Source organism: Pan paniscus, chromosome 16 (genome assembly GCF_029289425.2).
Source record: "Pan paniscus chromosome 16, NHGRI_mPanPan1-v2.0_pri, whole genome shotgun sequence".
NCBI classification, from domain to species: domain Eukaryota; kingdom Metazoa; phylum Chordata; class Mammalia; order Primates; family Hominidae; genus Pan; species Pan paniscus.
This window is the reverse complement of record NC_073265.2, coordinates 40,833,237-40,852,965: the sequence shown is the minus strand read 5'-3', so window position 1 is coordinate 40,852,965 and position 19,729 is coordinate 40,833,237. Positions and strand designations below refer to the sequence as shown.

General features: G+C 38.5%; 1 protein-coding gene across 8 annotated transcripts in view; it reads left to right on the top strand.

The window, feature by feature from the left end:
• DMXL2 (Dmx like 2) overlaps positions 1–19,729 on the top strand; it is a 172,201-nt gene that overhangs the window by 566 nt on the left and 151,906 nt on the right. The gene's annotated exons all lie outside the window — the stretch shown is intronic.

Below are 19,729 nucleotides of genomic sequence, written 5' to 3'. Positions count from 1 at the left end.
CGGGAGCCCTAGGGGAAGATACCAGGGGCCAGACGCGGGGGCAGGGACCTCCTGTCCAGGGCGCACGCCTCCTCAGGAGGCTGTGAGATGTTGGTGGGCCCCACCCGTGGCCCCTTTGCAGCCTTGGGGTTTAGTTCCCCCTGGGACCCGTGGGACCGTGGGTCCTGCGTCTGGTGTAGGAAATCACCCGTTAGGGGAAAGGCTTAGGAATCCACCGCACTCTCCACCCCCAGCAAACGGGCCTGAGGTGACTGGACTAGAAGGCTCCTCCTAGGGCGGCCCTTCGGTCTGCGGTGGAGGAAAGTGGTGGTGCGGCTGAAACCCCAGAGCGTCCGTTTCGCAGCTGCTCTCGGCGTGGAGGCGAAGAGACTTGGTGTTGGTCTCGGAGCGTGGAGGCGATGCTGCGCCTTGGCTCCCCCTGCCCGCTGTGCTAGGGCAGCGAGGAGCTGCTGGAGTCTGTGGCTTTAAGCCTGACTCTGTATCTCCTGATAATGCAGGATCTTAATTCCAACAAGAAGATAGAAAAATTCATCCTCCGCGCCCGAAAGATTTAGAATGGAAGGGTTAGAGTCACAGTGGCTTGGAGAGCTGTCTCATTTATCAGGAGGTCGTAGTTTGGTAATCCTCCTAGATAGTATTTTAATCTGTAAGGTAGCCTTTTTTTTAATATAGTAAGGCAGTGTGAAAAATTTACGACAGTGCTTGTTTGAGAAAAGTGTATGTATACATAACGTTTTAGAATCTCCTTAAAAGCTAGATGAAGTAGACATGTTTCTCAAGGAGATTGGACTCATCAGTCCTTTTTGAGAGTGGAAATGTTCAAACCAAGCCTTGGAGCTTCGTTTACTCATAGATAGACTCCCATAAATTAATGAGTTCTTTTTTAAAGAATGAAATTTATACATGGTCTTCCTTAAAAGGAACTATAGGCAGCCAGACCTTTATTAAATATATTTTGTAAACTGTTCTTCTTGATAAAATTGGAAATTCCGTAATGGTATGCTTTTTAGACAAGGAAAACCCTTTGATGTCTGCTTTCCAACAGTGTTTTTAAAACTGCGGAAAATAAAGCTTCAGCAAAACTGCAGAATCATTATGTAGCAGTGCATTCTGGAACAGAATTTATTTTTTGACGTTTTGTGATACATTAACCCCAGAAGATTGCTTTTTAGCCATTTTAATTTTTTAGTGTAATCCACTTGGCCTAGCTCCAGTTTAGAACGACCCCTTTTGTCATCTGTGTTTTATGTACATGTGACTTAAAATATTCATATAGAGCTGAGCTTTGTCTTCAAGTGTGTGGAGAATCTTTTGGGGATAGAGAGAAGAAATTTCCCTGTTCCCCAGTAGTGCAGATAGGAAGTTCCTCAGGGTTAGAAGAGTGGGCCTCTTTCATCAAGAAACAAAGCTGGAATCTTTGGTTATATTTTCCTGCTAGAATGGTGGTGGTAGTTTTCTGCTTCCATCTAAAGTGGAGTGCTGTCTCACGGCAGGTCTGGTATGTAGAACTAAATAAACGGGTTCAGATGCAGCCTGGAAAAGCCTGTGTAAGAACTGTTAGTGCTGTGCAGGTGTGGTTATGCTGTAGGCCACTTGTGACCAGATGCTTAGAGTCATTTTCAAATCTTCTTGCACCTCCCTAATTCAGCGTTTCACGAAGTCTAGTTGACTCTGCACTGTCTACCAGATTTACTCCTTTTCATATCCTTAACCACCACCTTATTTTACAATCTTATTGGTATTAATATAAAAGCTTTCAAAACTGTCATGTCTGATAACTTCTTCATCCTCCACACCGCTGCTAGGATAATTTTCTTCAAGTGTCATTTTACTGTATTACTCTTGGCTTAAGAATATGTAATTGTTTCTAATAGCTGTGTTAGGAAATGTAAACTTGTCAAGTATTCTCCGTCTTTGACTTTATTTTTAATTATATGTACTCCTCACTTTGGCCCCTCTGTTACATACTGATCTTCTTACTCTAACCTGCATTTTTATGTTGCAACAAGACAGTCCTTTTGGGTTTCCAAATTCGACTCAAAATTTACGTGGTTTAGGATGCCTGCCTGTGACACTGTTATTTTGGTCTTTTGACAAATGTAAATACAAACCCATTTTGCACACCATCTCATTTAACTACCTTAGTTTTGAGCGCACTGATCCAGTTTTAATTTTGCCATGAACTAGAAATGATCTCTTGGGCTTTGTGAAAAACAGATTGAAAAACAAAACAAACAAACAAAAAAAAAACAAGCTGCTTTCAAGCAGTCTATATATAATCAACCAGCAAATACTTGAGTTCCTATGTTTGTAAATATAGGAATAATAAATAGTAATAATAGTAAAATAAAATAAAGTAATATAATAGTAAAAATAAAAAGCAAGCTTCTCTTCATGGAGCCTGTCACTTGATTTTAGAGCAATCAGATGAAGAAACTTTAGTTCTGGATCAGATGATTAAAAGGGGGACCAGCCAGGACTTGGAATGAAGGTCTTGTGACTTCTCATCATGTGGGCTTTTCTTGGTAGTATTTCCTTCTTAATATCAGAGTGCCTGCTCTGGAGAGGGTGTGTGGGTGCGTAGGTGGGTTAGTGGATGGATGGAAGGCCTCCCAGACATAGTGTAGAAGGAACTACTGTCTTGCAACTAACTCATGATTCTTAGCTGATGTTGTGTTTCATGGTAGCCTGAGAACCTTTTCAAAATACAATACATACTTTATTTCAGAGTCTAAAATTGATACATCTTTGAAGAACAGAATTGTTCTAAAAGGATTTTGAGTTTATGACAGTGTAATAATTGAAAGAAATGTGTGTTATATATTTTGCTGTGCATGGTGGGTGGCGTGATTGGTTGGCTGTGAATGACTACTTGATGTCGTGATGTCCCAATTTGTGCAATATTGACATGGTACTGCAGTCTGTAGTGGACAATCTCAGCTGATGTCTGTGGTTTTAGTGGTATCACGTAAGCTATGATGCTTTTCACTTGTGTTTAGGCAGTATACAGCTGTTTTCCTAAACATTCAATTGTGATTTCGTAAATGTAGCTGTAGATATCACATTTTAAAACATCACCTTTTGAACAATTTTGTTCTTTTCAGTGTAAGATCTAGGTTTTGGAAATATTATCCTGCAATAAGTCAAATCTCTGGTAGTTCAAAGAGATGATCTTCTCCCGTGTATGAGCTTTATTATACTTTATTTTGCCTTTAAGACATTTCTTACTACCCTTCAGTGAATGTTTTGAGGGTTTATGCAACAGATATTGTAAATTTCTCATTATTTATGTTATTACTTTTCTGAAAGATAGTCCTTGGCTATTTTTTAAACTTTACTGCACATATTAAAATATTAATTGAAATAATGATCATACATGATGATTTTTTAAATTAAAAATTCATTTGGCCTTAAGGCTTGCAGACTATTTTGAGATGTATAGGGGCAGTTACTATTATTCCAGTCTGACATGATTTCAACACATTGATCAAAGTTTACTAAAATTAGTAAGTCATTTGCACTCTTAGGGAATTTATAATATACTGGCAGAGATTAAAATGATTTATATAATTATAACATAAGGCAGATGGAAGAGATTGTAGTTGGGAAAACAAGAAGAGGTTTTATGGAAGATTAAGGTTTGGAAAGATAAGAACAACAGAAGCAAAGGAATGGCATAATACGAAGGATAAATTATTGAGTGACTGTTTTCTTTGCAAAAGTTACTTTTTAACCACAGGACTTCTTCATTAAATAACAGACACTCTTAGAATGTTGAAAAAATATAATTTGCAAACATTACCTGTAGCTTTTCAGGAAAACATACCTGGTATTCTGACATTCGATTTTTTTTTAATTTAAAATACCAACAAAAGGTTGGAAATAAATGGAAAACCATTCATTTAAAAATTAGAAGATAATGTTGTATAACCTCTTTTATGGCATTTAGATATGTCTTAACTCTATTGTAGAATAAAATTTCAGTCCTAGAGTTATGGCAACACCAAACCTTGAAAATGATCAACCAGTTTATACATTTAGCAAATGTTGAACACATAGGTGTGTTAAGCTTTGTGGGTATTAAAAAAAAAAGAATTACAAGACATAGTCTTGATTTCAGGGAGTTTATTGAAGAAGTGTAGGAACCTGGTAGTCTAATACGAGAGTAAAAGACACATACCTAACCACAGTAGGCCAGCTGTGCAAATTACCAGCATTTAAGTGGGAATTCAGGAAGACTAAGAGATAACTTTTGGCCAGGGGAATCAAGGGGTTGATTAGAAACATGCTTCTGTACTGGCTGGTTATTAATGTGTTAACCTGTGCTGAGAGGAAAGTGAAAGACAGAAGTCAAGAATTTAGAATGGACTTGTTTTCTAAGAGAAATTGGCCTTTTTGTTCTTGGAGTGTAGCTTCTTGTTTGTTTAAACGGATACATTTAAAACCTTGTGGGCTTGGGCTTAGTGTCAACCAGTAAGTGAATATAGGGTTTATAAGTTCTTATGTCCCTGTGTAGATTGTTAATTAGCCTTCTTGCTTGTAGCAAGAAGACTCCTAGCAACTACTCAGAAACTCTGGTAATGTTCTGAATAATGTCTTCCCCAAAAATGGGAGGTCAGAGACCAACTACTTGTATGGTGTTGGCGAAATCACTTAAACATGTTTAGGTCTTTGATCTGTAAAAGAAGTTCTTAAAGATATTCTTTAAGTATTTAGACCACGAATGAAAATTATATGGACTTCTCTAGAGATTTTCAGGGGTCAAAAGAGAAAATGGACTAGAAACATAAAGTGGTTGTGTTGAAGTTGTAGGTCTGGAGTCTTTATCGTATATTGCTTCTCACTTGTATTTACAAGACTTGATCAGATCTCACTTGTATTTACAAGATTTGATCAGACCTCACAGTCGGGGAGTCTGACCTCCTTTCTGGCTCAGTAGATAGGCCATTCAGAGCGTTTATGAAGTAGTGGGTCTAGGAATGAGTCTTTGGGCTTACAGCTGAGGAGAAGCCTCTTGATTAGGTTTTGGTCCTTGGCACCTGGCAGATAATAGTTGCCTGCGACTGCCATAGTACAGTATTGGGTGGGAGATGGGACCAGTGTGATGGTGTTTAGGTTCTCCTTTTGCAGCTTTCCTTTTCCTGTGCAATGCCTTTATTTTAGTTTCTGTTCTTAGGATTTGGGGTATTTAAAATATTACTTTAGAAATTATAATCAGATTATCTTAACTTGGATCTTGGTAAATTTTTAGAACAAATCAGGGTCTCAGTATTTAATTATCTGAAAGAGCACAGGATGTTGGCTAACAACCATAATGGCACAGTAGAAAAACAAGTCATGCCTGACCAATTTAATTTCCTTCTGTGAAACCAAGGCAGTACTTAAAATGGGATATAATATAGAATATCTAAAATTCAGATTTAGTCAGACTTCCCTAGCTTGTCAGTTTTTTTTTTTTTTTTTTAAAATGGAGTCTCACTCTGTCACCCAGGCTGGAGTGCAGTGGTGCAACCTCTGCTCACCACAACCTCCGTCTCCTAGGTTCAAGCGATTCTCTTGCCTCAGCCTCCTGAGTAGCTGGAATTACAGGTGCGTGCCACCATGCCAGGCTAATTTTTGTATTTTTAGTAGAGACAGGATTTCACGATGTTGGCCAGGCTGGCTTGAACTCTTGACCTCAAGTGATCCTCCTGCCTCAGCCTCCCAAGGTGTTGGGATTATAGGCATGAGCCACTGCACCCGGCCATTTGTCAGTAATTTTTTAAAACAAATTTGGAAGCCAAATATTTTAGTAGAAGTTTTAGGGTTTTCAGTCCTTTCGAGTTTGTAGAATCCTTTTGCATTATGTTAGTGCTCTGAAACCCTGATCCATGATGTAACTTGGTATTGAGGGACAAGTACATCTTAACAAAGGTGACATGACTGTATTCACTCTCTCTTAAAGAAGCTCATGTAATCCTGGAATTTGATGTAAATATGAAACCAGTTGCCTGCACTTCTTATTTTTTTGTGTGTGGGTTTTTGTTTTCTTAAATTTCTTTTTTTTTTTTTTTTGTTTGCCTGCAAGTTTTATTCTCAAATCTTCTCATTTCATGATTCCTGAGGCTTCCTTTAATGCTATCTACCCCTAGTCCTGAACACCTAAAAAATGTAATGGTTATCATTTATCTCTTTCAGATACAGAAAATAGAGTTAGGCCCCTCTAAATATTATACATGGTAATTTGGTGGGAGTGATTTTAGGGGAATAAATAATACCCTCTTAGGTGGATTATCATTGGAGAGATGTTCCTTTAGGTCCACTGTCTTCTAAAAACTGAGCCTTGGGAGTAATAACATTTAATTTAATTCATACTAAATAATTGTTGTTTTCTTCCTGTGATTTTAGGAGAAACCCATTGGTTCATACTAAATCAGTAGTGTTTTCTTCTTGTGATTTTAGGAGAAACTCAAAAAGTTGTAAGTGTGTTTTGCAAGTGAGCATAGATGGACACAAAAAACTAGACTCATTTCACAGATATATGTAGCTCATCTGTTAGCTGTAGTTCAAAAACAAAATTCCATACATTTTCTTAGGAGTAATGATTTTGGTTTTGTGCTAGCAACTTCTTCATATCATCTCTGGCCTTGACTGCATCCACACTTAAGAGGATCTAATCAGCAGGAGGTAATCATATTATCATCATGTACCTTTCCCATAATAACTCCCATCATTCCTTTTATGTGGATGAATAACCAGTGTTTTCAGCAAAGGCCACTTCCTCCATTTAGGTTCTAAATTGGGTGTGATTTTGTCTGCCAGGAGACATTTGGCAGTGTCTGGAGACATTTTTGATTGCTGTAGCTGGAGGTGGGGAATTGGTACTGCCATCTAGTGAGGAGAGGCCAGAGATTTTGATAAAACGTCCTACAGTGCACGGGATAGTCCTCCACAATGAAGAGTTACCAAGCCCAAAATGTCAGTAGTACTGAAGTTGTGAGAAACCCTGATTTGTACCTTACGGTTTGCATCTCTCTTTCCTACTCAAGTGCATGATTCTAGCAGTTTCTCCCTTCTCTCATAAAAATGCTTTTTCTGCTCTATTGAAACACTGTCTTCATTTAGCCTTCTTAGTTTTCTCCTACCATGCTTAATTGCTTCTTCTCAGCCTGATTCCAGATTTGTATACTCAGCTGTTTCTTTGACATCTCCTCCTTGAAGGTCTAATAGCTATCACAAAGACCTCATAACATTTTCCTCTTCCAGTCTTCCCTAAATCAATAAATAGCAACTCCACTTTTCTTTACTTCCCTTGTAATCTACCTTTTCTCTTCCATTTATGTCCCATATCTAATGTTAGCAAATTCTAGTGGTTATACCTTCAAAATGCATCCAGAATCTGATTACTTCTTATCTCTGCTGCTGCCACCTTGGTGCAAGACAGCATCATTTTTTTCCCCTGGATAATGGCAGTTGAATCTTAAATGGTCTTCCTGCCTTTTCTGACTCTAGCCTATCCTCCTTCAGTTTATTTTCAACATAGTAGCTAGAATGCTCCTGTTAAAATACAAATAAAATCTTGTTAGCCCCTTATTCCAGACTTTCACGTGGCTTTTTTTTCCACTCAGAATAAAAACCTGAGTGCCTGCAATGCCCTCTATTGCTATTTCTTTAGCACCTAAAACAGAAGGTGGTACAAAAAAGTACTCAATAAATTAGTAAATGGAAAGGATACTTAGTGTGAATACACACATAGTAAAAACAGTGATCTTTTCATAAGGCTATTTTTTTATAATACTTCTTGGTATAGGTCAGTGGCATTAAGTCATATTTAGAAAAATCAATTTTATACGATGAAGGCAGAGAGCTTTGATATAATATAGGTGTAAAGCTGTGCTGCCCTGGTTTACTCCAAGGATATATATTAATGTATCAGGAGGAATTGACAGGTGGTTCTCAGATTTTCCTCAGTGATGCTTTTGAAAGACTTAAGTATATAATGAATTAGAGATTAGCCTGACAAATACCTGGAGTGTAGAGATTCTGTACTTTAGGAGTTTAATATGTTGTATTAATTTGCTGGGGCTGCCATAACAAAATAATACAGACTGGGTAGCTTAAACAACAGATTTTTTTCCCTCACAGTTCTGGAGTTTGGAAGTCCAAGATCTATGTGCCAGCAGATTTGGTTTATCTGGAGGACTTTCTCCTTGTCTTGTACATTGCCCCCTTCTTGTTATTTCCTCATATGGCTTTTCCTTTGTGTACATGCACTTGCAGTGTCTTTTTCTCTTCTTAGGGACGCTAGTCTTATAGGGCCCCACCCTTAAGACCTCATTTAACCTTATATTACCTCTTGAAAGGCCTTACCTCCAAACACAGTCACGTTGCTAGTTAGAGTTTCAAGCTATGAATTTTGGGGGCACACAATATAGTCCACAACACGTGTTAACAATCAGCTGAGCTGGTCCTGGAATTGAAAATTGAGGTGCCTAACGAAGACATGATTGAGGTGGCCGCCCTACTTGGTGGTAATCTCAGCTCAACCAAAGGAGTACTCTTGGATAGAAGCAAGATTCTGTTAAAGAAATTTTAAGAATATGCTAATATGTGGACAAATGGAAAATTCAAACATGGCTGTGATAATTTTATGCTGGACAAATTTTATATAGACATAATTACAAGCACAGTTTGGCCATTAGAAGCAAAAAGCAAATAAAAACCCCAAAGAATTCAGATTTTTTTGGTTTAAAAAATTAATATAATATCTGCATTGTAAAAAAGTTATAATTCCAACAGTGTTGAAATATAGAAAGTAAAACTGAAAGTTTCCAGTTCCCAGAAGAATTCGTATAACTTACTGGTTATCCTTTATTCAAAAAATATTTTGGCACCTAGGCATTGTGCATACAGGATAAACTAGCTATTGAAGTGTACTGTTGTACAAGAGGACTTGGTGTATGTTGTTATGTTGCAGGAAGTCAAGGACCCTAAACGGAGGGACAGGCTGAAGCCATGGCAGAAGAACATAAATTGTGAAGATTTCATGGACATTTATTAGTTCCCCAAATTAATACTTTCATAATTTATTACACCTGTCTTTACTGTAATCTCTGAACATAAATTGTGAAGATTTCATGGACATTTATCACTTCCCCAGTCAATACTCTTATGATTTCCTATGCCCGTCTTTACTTTAATCTCTTAATCCCGTCATCTTCGTAAGCTGAGGATGAATGTCGCCTCAGGACCCTGTGATGATTGCGTTAACTGCACAAATTGTTTAAACAATATGAAATCTGGGCACCTTGAAAAAAGAACAGGATAACAGCAATGTTCAGGGAACAAGGGAGATAACCTTAAAGTCTGGCTGCCTGTGGGCTGGGTGGAACAGAGCCGTATTTCTCTTCTTTCAAAAGCAAATAGGAGAAATATTGCTGAATTCTTTTTCTCAGCAAGGAACATCCCTGAGAAAGAGAAGGCGTCCCTAAGGGGAGGCCTGTAAAATGGCTGCTTTGGGGCTGGCTGTCTTTTACGGTCATAGATGGGGGATGAAATAAGCCCTGGTCTCCCTTAGTGCTCCCAGGCTTATTAGGATGAGGAAATTCCCACCTAATAAATTTTGGTCAGACTGGTTGTCTGCTCTCAAACCCTGTCTCCTGATAAGATGTTATCAATGACAATGCATGCCCGAAACTTCATTAGCAATTTTAATTTCAACCCGGTCCTGAGAACTTGCCCTGCCTCCGTTTGTCTTGTGATATTTTATTACCTTGTGAAGCATATGATCTCTGTGACCCACACCCTATTCGTACACTCCCTCCCCTTTTGAAAATCACTAATAAAAACTTGCTGGTTTTGCAGCTTGTGGGGCATCACGGAACCTGCTGACATGTGATGTCTCCCCCGGACACCCAGCTTTAAAATTTCTCTTTTGTACTCTTTCCCTTTATTTCCCAGACTGGCCGACACTTAGGGAAAATAGAAAATAACCTACATGAAATATTGGGGGTGAATTTCCCCCGATATTGTTATTAGCTATAAATTAGTTAAATTGGGGATCATGTACTAATGTGACGATTTGATTATGGAATAATTGAACTATAGCCATTCTTCCTGGCAGTATTAAATAGTGCTATCTCTATGTGGTTGGTATATAGAAAACAAGGCAATTTTTAGAAGTAGTAGGATTAATATTTATCTTGTATATTAAATTGGTACGTGAAATCAAATCTGCTTTACAAATTAAATCTAGTCTAGTATCTTCATTTTGTGTCTGGAATTGGTTCCTGCCAGTGGGTTCATGGTCTTCCTGACTTCAAGAATGGAGCTGCAGACCTTCGCGGTCAATGTTACAGCTCTTAAAGATGGCATGGACCCAAAGAATGAGTGGTAGCAAGGTTTATTGTGAAAAGCAAAAGGACAAAGCTTCCACAGCGTGGAAGGGGACCCGAGCGGGTTGCTGCTACTGGCTGTGGTAGCCAGCTTTTATTCCCTTACTTGTCCCCTCCTGTGTTCCATTTCTGTGCTATCAGAATGCCCCTTTTTCAGTCCTCCCTGCAATTGGCTACTTTTAGGATCCTGCTGATTGGTGTGTTTTACAGAGCTCTGATTGGTGCATTTTACAATCCTCTTGTAAGACAGAAAAGTTCTCCAAGTCCCCATTCGACCCAGGAAGTCCAGCTAGCTTCACCTCTCAATTTCATAGATGAGGATACTAATACTTTTGAGAAATTAAATGATTTAATGAAGGCCACCTAGTTAGTACTGTGATAGAATTAAGACTGGAACACAAAGCTCCCATTTCTCCCCCCCACCCCACAAGATGTAAAAAGTAACATATGCCCTTGTAGATAATTTGAAAAATGCCAAAGAAAGAGAAAATCGTTTATAATGGCACAATCCAGAGATAACCCCACTTAACATTTTGGTAAATTGGACTGAGGCCTCATGGAGGAAGCTCATATTATTACTGATTTGAGAATGTTTACCTGTAATTTTCTTTCTTGAATGATTTTTGGGTAGTTATTTTGCTAATAATTTATTCTATTTTGTGTAGATTTTCAAATTTATGAGTATAAAGTTGTTCACAGCAGCCTCTTAATATCTTCTTAGGTCTGCAGCATCTCTGTTGCTTCTTTTGTCATTACTGCCATTGGTTGTTTGTGCCTCTCCCTTTTTCTTCAGCAAAGGTTTATCAACTTTATTAATCTTTTTTAAAGAATCCACTTTAGCTTTACCACTTCTCTCTGTTATATACTTATTTTCTATTTTATTAATGTTTTTCTTAATTTATTATTTCATTTCTTCTATATTATATTAATTGTGCTGTTTTTCCCCTACCTTATTGAGCTAAATGCTTAGCTCATTTTTGTCTTTCTCCCTAATAGATGAATTTAGAATGTACGTTTTCTTCCAAGATCTGCATTCTCTGCATTCTACAAAGCTGTTTTTAAAACCATGAACTCATAAGTAATTTGGAAGTAAATTTCTGAATATATGAGACTTTTAAAGTTACAAATATGCTTACTAATTTCTAGCATAGCTGTATTGTGTGCAAGTGGCATGCAGTATGTACTTCTAATCTTTTTAAGTTTATTGAAATTTCAGTTGGTCAGTTTTTATAAGTTTTTTTTTTTTTGAGATGGAGTCTCGCTCTGTCGCCCAGGCTGGAGTGCAGTGGCGCGATCTCGGCTCACTGCAAGCTCTGTCTCCTGGGTTCATGCCATTCTCCTGCCTTAGCCTCCCAAGTAGCTGGGACTACAGGCGCCGGCCACCATGCCCGGCTAATTTTTTGTATTTTTAGTGGAGACGGGGTTTCACCATGTTAGCCAGGATGGTCTTGATCTCCTGACCTCATGATCTGCCCGCCTCGGCCTCCCAAAGTTCTGGGATTACAGGCGTGAGCCACCGCGCCTGGCCTTTATAAGTGTTTCATATATGCTTAAAGAAAATGTGTCCTCTTCAATTGTTGGACAGGAATTTTATATATTTTAGGTCAAGGTTGTTAATCATGTTGTTTAAATCTCCTAAAACTTTACCGCTTTTCTGTCTGCTTATTCATTTTGCTGAGAGATGTGTTAAAATCTACTATAAATATGCATTTATTCCTATCTTGTGGTTTTGTTAATTTTGTTTTATTTGTGCTTACAAGTTTAAAATATTATATCTTCTTGGTGAATTGATCTGTTGATCATTAGGAAGTAACCCTTTTTGATTTCTAACAATGCTTCTGCAGTGTACTTTCTCTGGCATTAATATAGTTTTATTAGCTTTCTTTGGTTGGCATTTATACAGTCTTATCTTTTTACTTTCAACTTTTCTGCATAGTTACGTTTCAGATCTTTCTTCCAAATACAGTGATGCATTGATTAACAATGGAGATGCATTCAATATATTGCTAGGCAATTTCATCGTCGTGCAAACATCATAAAGTGTACTTACACAAACCTAGATAGTTTTTTTTTTTTTTTAAGACTGACTTTCACTCTTGTTGCCCAGGCTGGAGTGCAATGGCGCAATCTCTGCTCACTGCAACCTCTGTTCTCCCGGGTTTAAGTGATTTTCCTGCCTCAGCCTCCCAAGTAGCTGGAATTACAGGCATGTACCACCACGCCTGGCTAATTTTTGTATTTTTAGTAGAGGTGGGGTTTCACCATGTTGGCCAGGCTGGTCTCGAACTCCTGACCTCAGGTGATCCATCCTCCTCGGCCTCCCAAAGTGCAGGGATTACAGGCGTGAGCCACCACACCCGGCCACAAACCTGGATAGTATAGCCTAGAACATATCTAGGCTATATGGTATAGCCTGTTTCTCCCAGGCTACAAAGCTATATAGCCTGTTACTGTACTGAATAATGTACCCAGTTGTACCGCATTGGTATTTGTGTATCTAAACATATCTAAATGTAGAAAAGGTACAGTGAAAATATGGCATTATAATCTTATGGGACCACCATTATAGTTTATGTGTGGTCCATTGTAGACTGGGTCCGTCGTAGAATGTTACGTGGCACATGACTGTAAAACATAGTTGGATTTTTAAAAATACAGCCTGACAATTTCTGTGTTGACTAGAACTTTCAGTTCATTTATACTTAATGTAATTACTGGCATGTTTGTGTTTAAATTCACAATCTTACTATGTGCTTTTTATTTGTTCCTTTTGTTCTTTGCTCCTTTTTCTCCTTTCTTGTGTCTTTTGAAATGAATTTTTTCATTCAGTTTTTTCCCTCTAGTCCTAAAACTCCATATTCTGTTTCTGTTCTTTTGCTAGTTACTCTAGAAATTACAGGATGCATTCTTAACTTATTTCACTTATTGAAACCTTATGAGGGTTTACATTCTTTCTAGACAATTCAAGAACCTTTTGTATTGCTTTTTAACTCCCTTCCTGCTTATAATATATCCTTCTATGGTAAGCCTATTTTTATAACCCTGGAAGACATTATTATTTTACAGAGTCAATGCTTATTTAGATTTACCCATATGTTGCTTTGCTCTTCGTTTCTTCCTTCCTGTCTTACATTCCATTTGAGAACATTTTCCTTCTTCCTGGAGAATCTCCATTAGAATTTCCTTGGTATGAATCTGTTAGTGTTGTAATGTTGTCTTTTGTTTGTCTAAAAAAGCCTTTTTTTTCATTCTTTTTTAAACTTTTAGTTTCAGGGGTACATGTGCAGGTTTATTATACAGGTAAGTTGTGTGTTGCTTGGTTTGGTGTACAGATTATTTTGTCACCCAGGTAATAAGTATAGTTCCCGATAGGTAGTTTTTTGATCCTCTCCCTCTTCCTTCCTTCCACTCTTAAGTATGCTGTGGCGTCTATTGTTCCCTTCTTTGTGTCCATGTGTACTCAGTGTTTAGCTTCCACTTATAAATGAGAATATGTGGTATTTGGTTTTCTGTTTCTGCCTTAGTTTACTTAGGATAATGGCCTCCAACTACATCCATGTTCTTGCAAAGGACATGATCTCATTTTTTTGGCTGCATAGTATTCTGTGGCGTATGTGTACCACATTTTCTTTATCCAGTCTATTATTGATGGGCATCTAGGTTGATTCCCTGTCTTTGCAATTGTGAATAGTGCTGCAGTGGACATACGCATGCATGCATGTGTCTTCATGGTACAACGATTTATATTCCTTTGGCCATATACCCAATAATGAGATTGCTGGGTTGAATTGTAGTTCTGTTTTTATTTTGTTTCATTCTTTTTTTTTGAGACTGAGTCTTGCTCTGTTGCCCACGCTGGAGTGTAGTGGTGTGATCTTGGCTCACTGCAACCTCCGCCTCCCAGGTTCACGTGGTTCTCCTGCCTCAGCCTCCCGAGTAGCTGGGATTACAGGTGCGCACCACCACATCTGGCTAATTTTTGTATTTTTAGGAGAGAAGGGTTTCACCATGTTGGCCAGGCTGGTCTTGAACTCCTGACCTCAAGCAATCTGCCCACCTCAGCCTCCAAAAGTGCTGGGATTACAGGTGTGAGCCCAGCCTATTTTGTTTCATTCTTGAAAGGCCGTTTTGCTGTCTTTTAGCAGGTAGACAGGTAGGTAGAGCATGGCAGTGTTTTCTTTCAGCACCTTGAGGATTATAGTCTTCTGGTCTCTACTGTTTCTGTTGAGACGTAAACTGCTAATTTACTGTTGGTTCTTTGAAAGTTATATATTTTTTTCTCTTAGTTGCCTTTGAGATTTTTTTCCTTTGTGTTTCTGAAGTTTTGCTATGTTTGGTCTATGTATACATTTAAAAAATCTGCTTGGGAGTTTTCAAATCTGTAAATTAATATCTTTCATCATTTATTGAAAAATTTCAGCTGTTATTTCTTCAAATATTGCCTCTGCCCTGATTGACCTTATAAAACAAATAAATATGTTTTAGACTTTCTGACTTTATTTCTGTGACTAATACCTTTTGCCATGTTTTCTATCTTTTTTTTTTCTTTTTTCTTTTATTGAGACTGAGTCTCGCTCTGTCGCCCAGGCTGGAGTGCAATGGTGCGATCTCGGCTCACTGCAAGCTCTGCCTCCCGGGTTCGAGCCATTCTTCTGCCTCAGCCTCCCGAATAGCTGGGACTACAGGCACCTGCCACCGTGCCTGGCTAATTTTTTGTATTTTTAGTAGAGACGGGGTTTCACTGTGTTAGCCAGGATGGTCTCAATTTCCTGACCTTGTGATCCTCCCGCCTCGGCCTCCCAAAGTGCTAGGATTACAGACGTGAACCACCGCGCCCAGCCCTTTTTTTTTTTGGTGGGGGCAGAGTCTCGCTCTGTCACCCAGGCTCTGGAGTGCAGTGGAGCAATCTCAGCTTACTGCAAGTTCCACCTCCCAGGTTCAAGCGATTCTCCTGCCTCAGCCTCCCGAGTAGCTGGGATTACAGGCATCCATCACCATGCCCAGCTAATTTTTATATTTTTAGTAGGGACAGGGTTTCGCCATGTTGGCTAGGCTGGTCTTGAACTCTGACCTCAGGTGATCTGCCCGCCTTGGCCTCCGAAAGTGCTGGGATTACAGGCCTGAGCCACCTCGCCCGGCCCCATGTTTTCTATCTTTTTATCCTTTTGTGCAACATTCTAGATGTTTTTTTCTAATCAATTTGCAAATCCTATATTCAGCCATGTCTAATTTGCTGTTAAAGCCATCCGTAAGTTCTTAGTTTTGGTTGTTACACTGGTTCTTTCAGGAGGTCTTTTTTCCTTGTGTGATAGATATTGTTGACTATGTGTATTTGAAAAAAGACTTTTAGGAATAACCTAAGGCCCAAGATGGTGGTATCTTACCCAAAAGGGAATTTTAATTTAATTAGGTGACATGTCTTGGGGATTTTACTGTTTAGGGAAGACATTAATTCAAGCCCAAGGCTTGAAATTTTCTAAACCATCTAAATGATGCAAAGACAGATGCGAATCTCTACAAGTGGCCGGGCGCCATGGCCCATGCCTGTAATCCCAGCACTTTGGGAGGTTGTGGTGGGTGGATAACCTGAGGTCAGGAGTTCGAGACCAGCCTGGCCAACTGGTGAAACCCTGTCTCTACTAAAAATACAAAATTAGCTGGGCATAGCATCGTCCCAGCTACTCGGGAGGCTGAGGCAGAAGAATTGCTTGAACCCGGGAGGCAGAGGTTGCAGTGAGCTGAGATCGCACCACTGCACTCCAGCCTGGGCGACAAGAACAAAACTCCCATCTCACATCCACACCCACACACACACACATACAAAATCTCTATAAGTGTGTTGGTTTAATTCTAGGTCTCTAATGTTATGTGGATTAATCTTCAAGATTTCAGTTTAAAGTGTTGGGTAGTTTATTGGAGTCCCATCTTTTGTCAGATGGAGCACTTTCATTTTTGTTCCTCTAGATCCAAGAGACGATCAAAATGCAGCTCAGTTTTACCCTCACTCTTTTAGATTAGCAAATGCTGTTAGGACAAATTGGCATTCAGTGCTGAGCACAGCCTTATGTTCTCCTTTTCTCTTAGATTTTGGCCCACTAATTCCTCACAGTATTTTTTATTTTTTTAGCTCTTTGAGTGTTTTTACATCTATGTTCATTAAGAATATTAATCTGTATGGGCTGGGCCGAGTAGCTCACACCTATAATCCCAGCAGTTTGGAAGGCCAAAGCAGGCAGATCACTTGAAGTCAGGAGTTCGAGACCAGCCTGGCCAACACGGTGAAACCCTGTCTCTACTAAAAATACAAAAATTAGCCAGGCATGGTGGCACACGCCTGTAGTCCCAGCCACTCGGGAGGTTGAGGCACTAGAATCACTTGAACCCAAGAGGTAGAGGTGGCAGTGAGCTGAGATGATGCTACTGCACTCTAGCCTGAGTGACAGAGTGAGACGCTGTTTAAAAAAAATACATATATTTATATGTTTTTTTCCCCCGTTGTACTGTTTTTGTCTGGTTTTGGTATCATGCTAAGATGTTTTTTGTATATTTCATGAAGCTTTTTTGTGTTTTAAATTTAGATCCTATGATTCATTTTGAGTTAATTTTTGTGTAAAATATCAGATTAGATTTTTTTTTTGATATATGAACATCCAGTTGTTCCAACACCATTTGTTGAAAAGCTGCCCTTTCTCCATTGAATTGCCTTTGTACCTTTGTAAAAAATCAATTGGCTATATTTTTGTGGGTCTATTTCTGGAATCTGTATTCTGTTGCACTGATCTATGTCTCTATCCTTTTGCCACAATACTACTGTCTTGATTATTGACTTTATGGTAAGTCTTATAATTGAGTAGTGTGATTCTTTGAACTTTCTTCTCTTTTTTTACAATTGTTTTAGTTATTCTAGTTCCTTTACCTTTCCATTTAAATTTTAGGATCAGTTTGTCCATAGCTACAAAAAAAATCCTACTGGGAATGAACTTGATTGCCTTTCTTTTAAATCTATAGATCAATTTGTGGAGAAGTGACATCTTTGAGTCTTCCAATTATGAACATATGTCTATATTTATTTAGATCTTCTTTGATTTTTCATCAGTGTTTATGCACATAGATCTGATACATGTTTTGTTAGAAGTATTTAATTCAGACCTATGTTAAAATGGTATCTTTTTAAACATTTTATTTTCCAATTGTTTCCAGTTGTTCATGGCTGCACAGAAATTCTGTTGATTTTGTATCCTGTGACCTTATTAGCACTAGGCTTCTTTTTTTTTTTTTGTAAATCTCTTGGGATTTTCAGTGTAGATATCCACACTAGCTGCAAATTAGACAGTTTGAATTCTTCTTTTCCAATCTATGTGTTCTTTTTTTTTTTCCTTATTGCAGTACTAGGTTTTTTTTTTATAGATGCCCTTTGTAAGGCTGAGAAGATTCTTTTTTATTCCTTGTTTGCTGAAAGTTATTATCATAAAGGAATCTTGAGGATTGTCAAGTGCTTTTTCTGTATGCATTAATATGGTTATATATTTTTTCTTTAAATTATTAATGTGTGGATTGCCGTGATTGAGTTTTGAAAATTGAATCAGTCTTGTAGTACCAGTATAAGCCCCACTTCGTTATGGTATATTATTGTTTTTATTTATGGCTGGATTTGATTTGCCAATATTTTATTGAGTGTGTTTACATCTGTGTTCATTAAGAATATTTTTTATTATGTTTTTTCTCCTGTACTGTTTTTGTCTGGTTTTGGTATCATTGTAATACTAGCTTCATGAGTTTGGAAGTATTTTGTCCTTTTCTTTTTTTTTTCAGACGGAGTCTCACTGTGTCACCCAGGCTGGAGTGCAGTGGTGCAATCTCAGCTCACTGCAAGCTCTGCCTCCCGGGTTCGCGCCATTCTCCTGCCTCAGCCTCGTGACTAGCTGGGACTACTGGTGCCCGCCACCACGCCCGGCTAATTTTTTTTTGTTTTTTAGTAGAGATGGGGTTTCGCCATGTTAGCCAGTATGGTCTCGATCTCCTGACCTCGTGATCTGCCTGCCTGGGCCTCCCAAAGTGCTGGGATTACAGGCGTGAGTCACCGCGCCCGGCCGTATTTTGTCCTTTTCTACTTTCTGTCAGGATTATGTAGAATAGGTGTTATTTCTTTTTTAAATGTTAGTAGAATTTATAAGTGAAACAATCTGGGCCTGGAGTTTTCTTTTTCAGAAGGGTTTTAACTATACGTTTAATTTATTTAATAGTTAAAGGACTATCCTAGTAATATATTTCAGCTTGGGTGCGTTTTTACTGTTTTTGGTTTTAGAGGAATTGGTCTTTTTCATCTGTTTCATTTTTATAGGTTTGCGTATAGAGTTGTTTGTGGCATTTCGTTATTATACTTTTAATGTGTGCAGGGTTAGTACTGATACCCCTCTTTTATTCTTGATATTGGTAATTTGTGTCTTTTCTCTTTGCCTATCTTGCTGAAGTTTTTATGTTATATTGCTCTTTTGATTTCATTCATATTCACTCTTGGTTTTCTGTTAATGTCATTGATATCTGCTTTTTTATTGTTTCTTGCCTTCTATGTGATTTGGAATTGTTTTACTCTTCTTTTTCTAATTGATTAAGATGGAAACCTATGTTATTGATTTGGGGAGTGCCCACACTTCTTTAAACATTTTTCTACTAGCCATTTTAACATCTTTGTCAGTTGATTTCAACATCTGTGTCTTGTTGTCTCTTCTCTTGCAAGTTGAGATTTTCTTAGTTCTTCATATGAGTAATTTTGGATTATGCCTGGACATTTAAAAATATTACATTATGCGACCCTGAGCCTTTTGTAAATCCTATGGAGAATGTTGATATTTTTGTTTTAGCAGGAATTAGAGCTGGCTGGGTTGAGATGGAAAGGTTTGACCAACCTTCTGTATATTGTAGTTTCCATGTAAGTTCCATTTTCAAAGCCTTTGCAGTGCTAGCTGAATATACTCTATCCTGTGATGTGCCGCTGAGTGGCCAGTATGGAACCTGGGCAGTGGTCTCAAGGTCTTTGCTCTGCTGTTTAAGCTTAAGATTATGCTTGCGCAGCCTGGGGATGAGCCCGGGAGTTTACAAGGAAGTTTGTTGAGTTGCCTTTCCAGACTCCTCTTTCTGTGACTTTCCTGGTACTTTCTGGTTTTCTGGCTGGAAAACCAGTCACTTCCTGTGACTGTACCTGTCTATATTCAGTGCCAAAGTACCTGTAGAGAAAGAAAAAGAGCAACGTGGATCCACTCTACTCTCTTGGGGTCATGGCTCCTCAGAGTAGAACTGTGGAATTATTTGGGGGCTGTGATATCAGAAAATAGAGAAAAGGAAAAAAAAAAGATAAA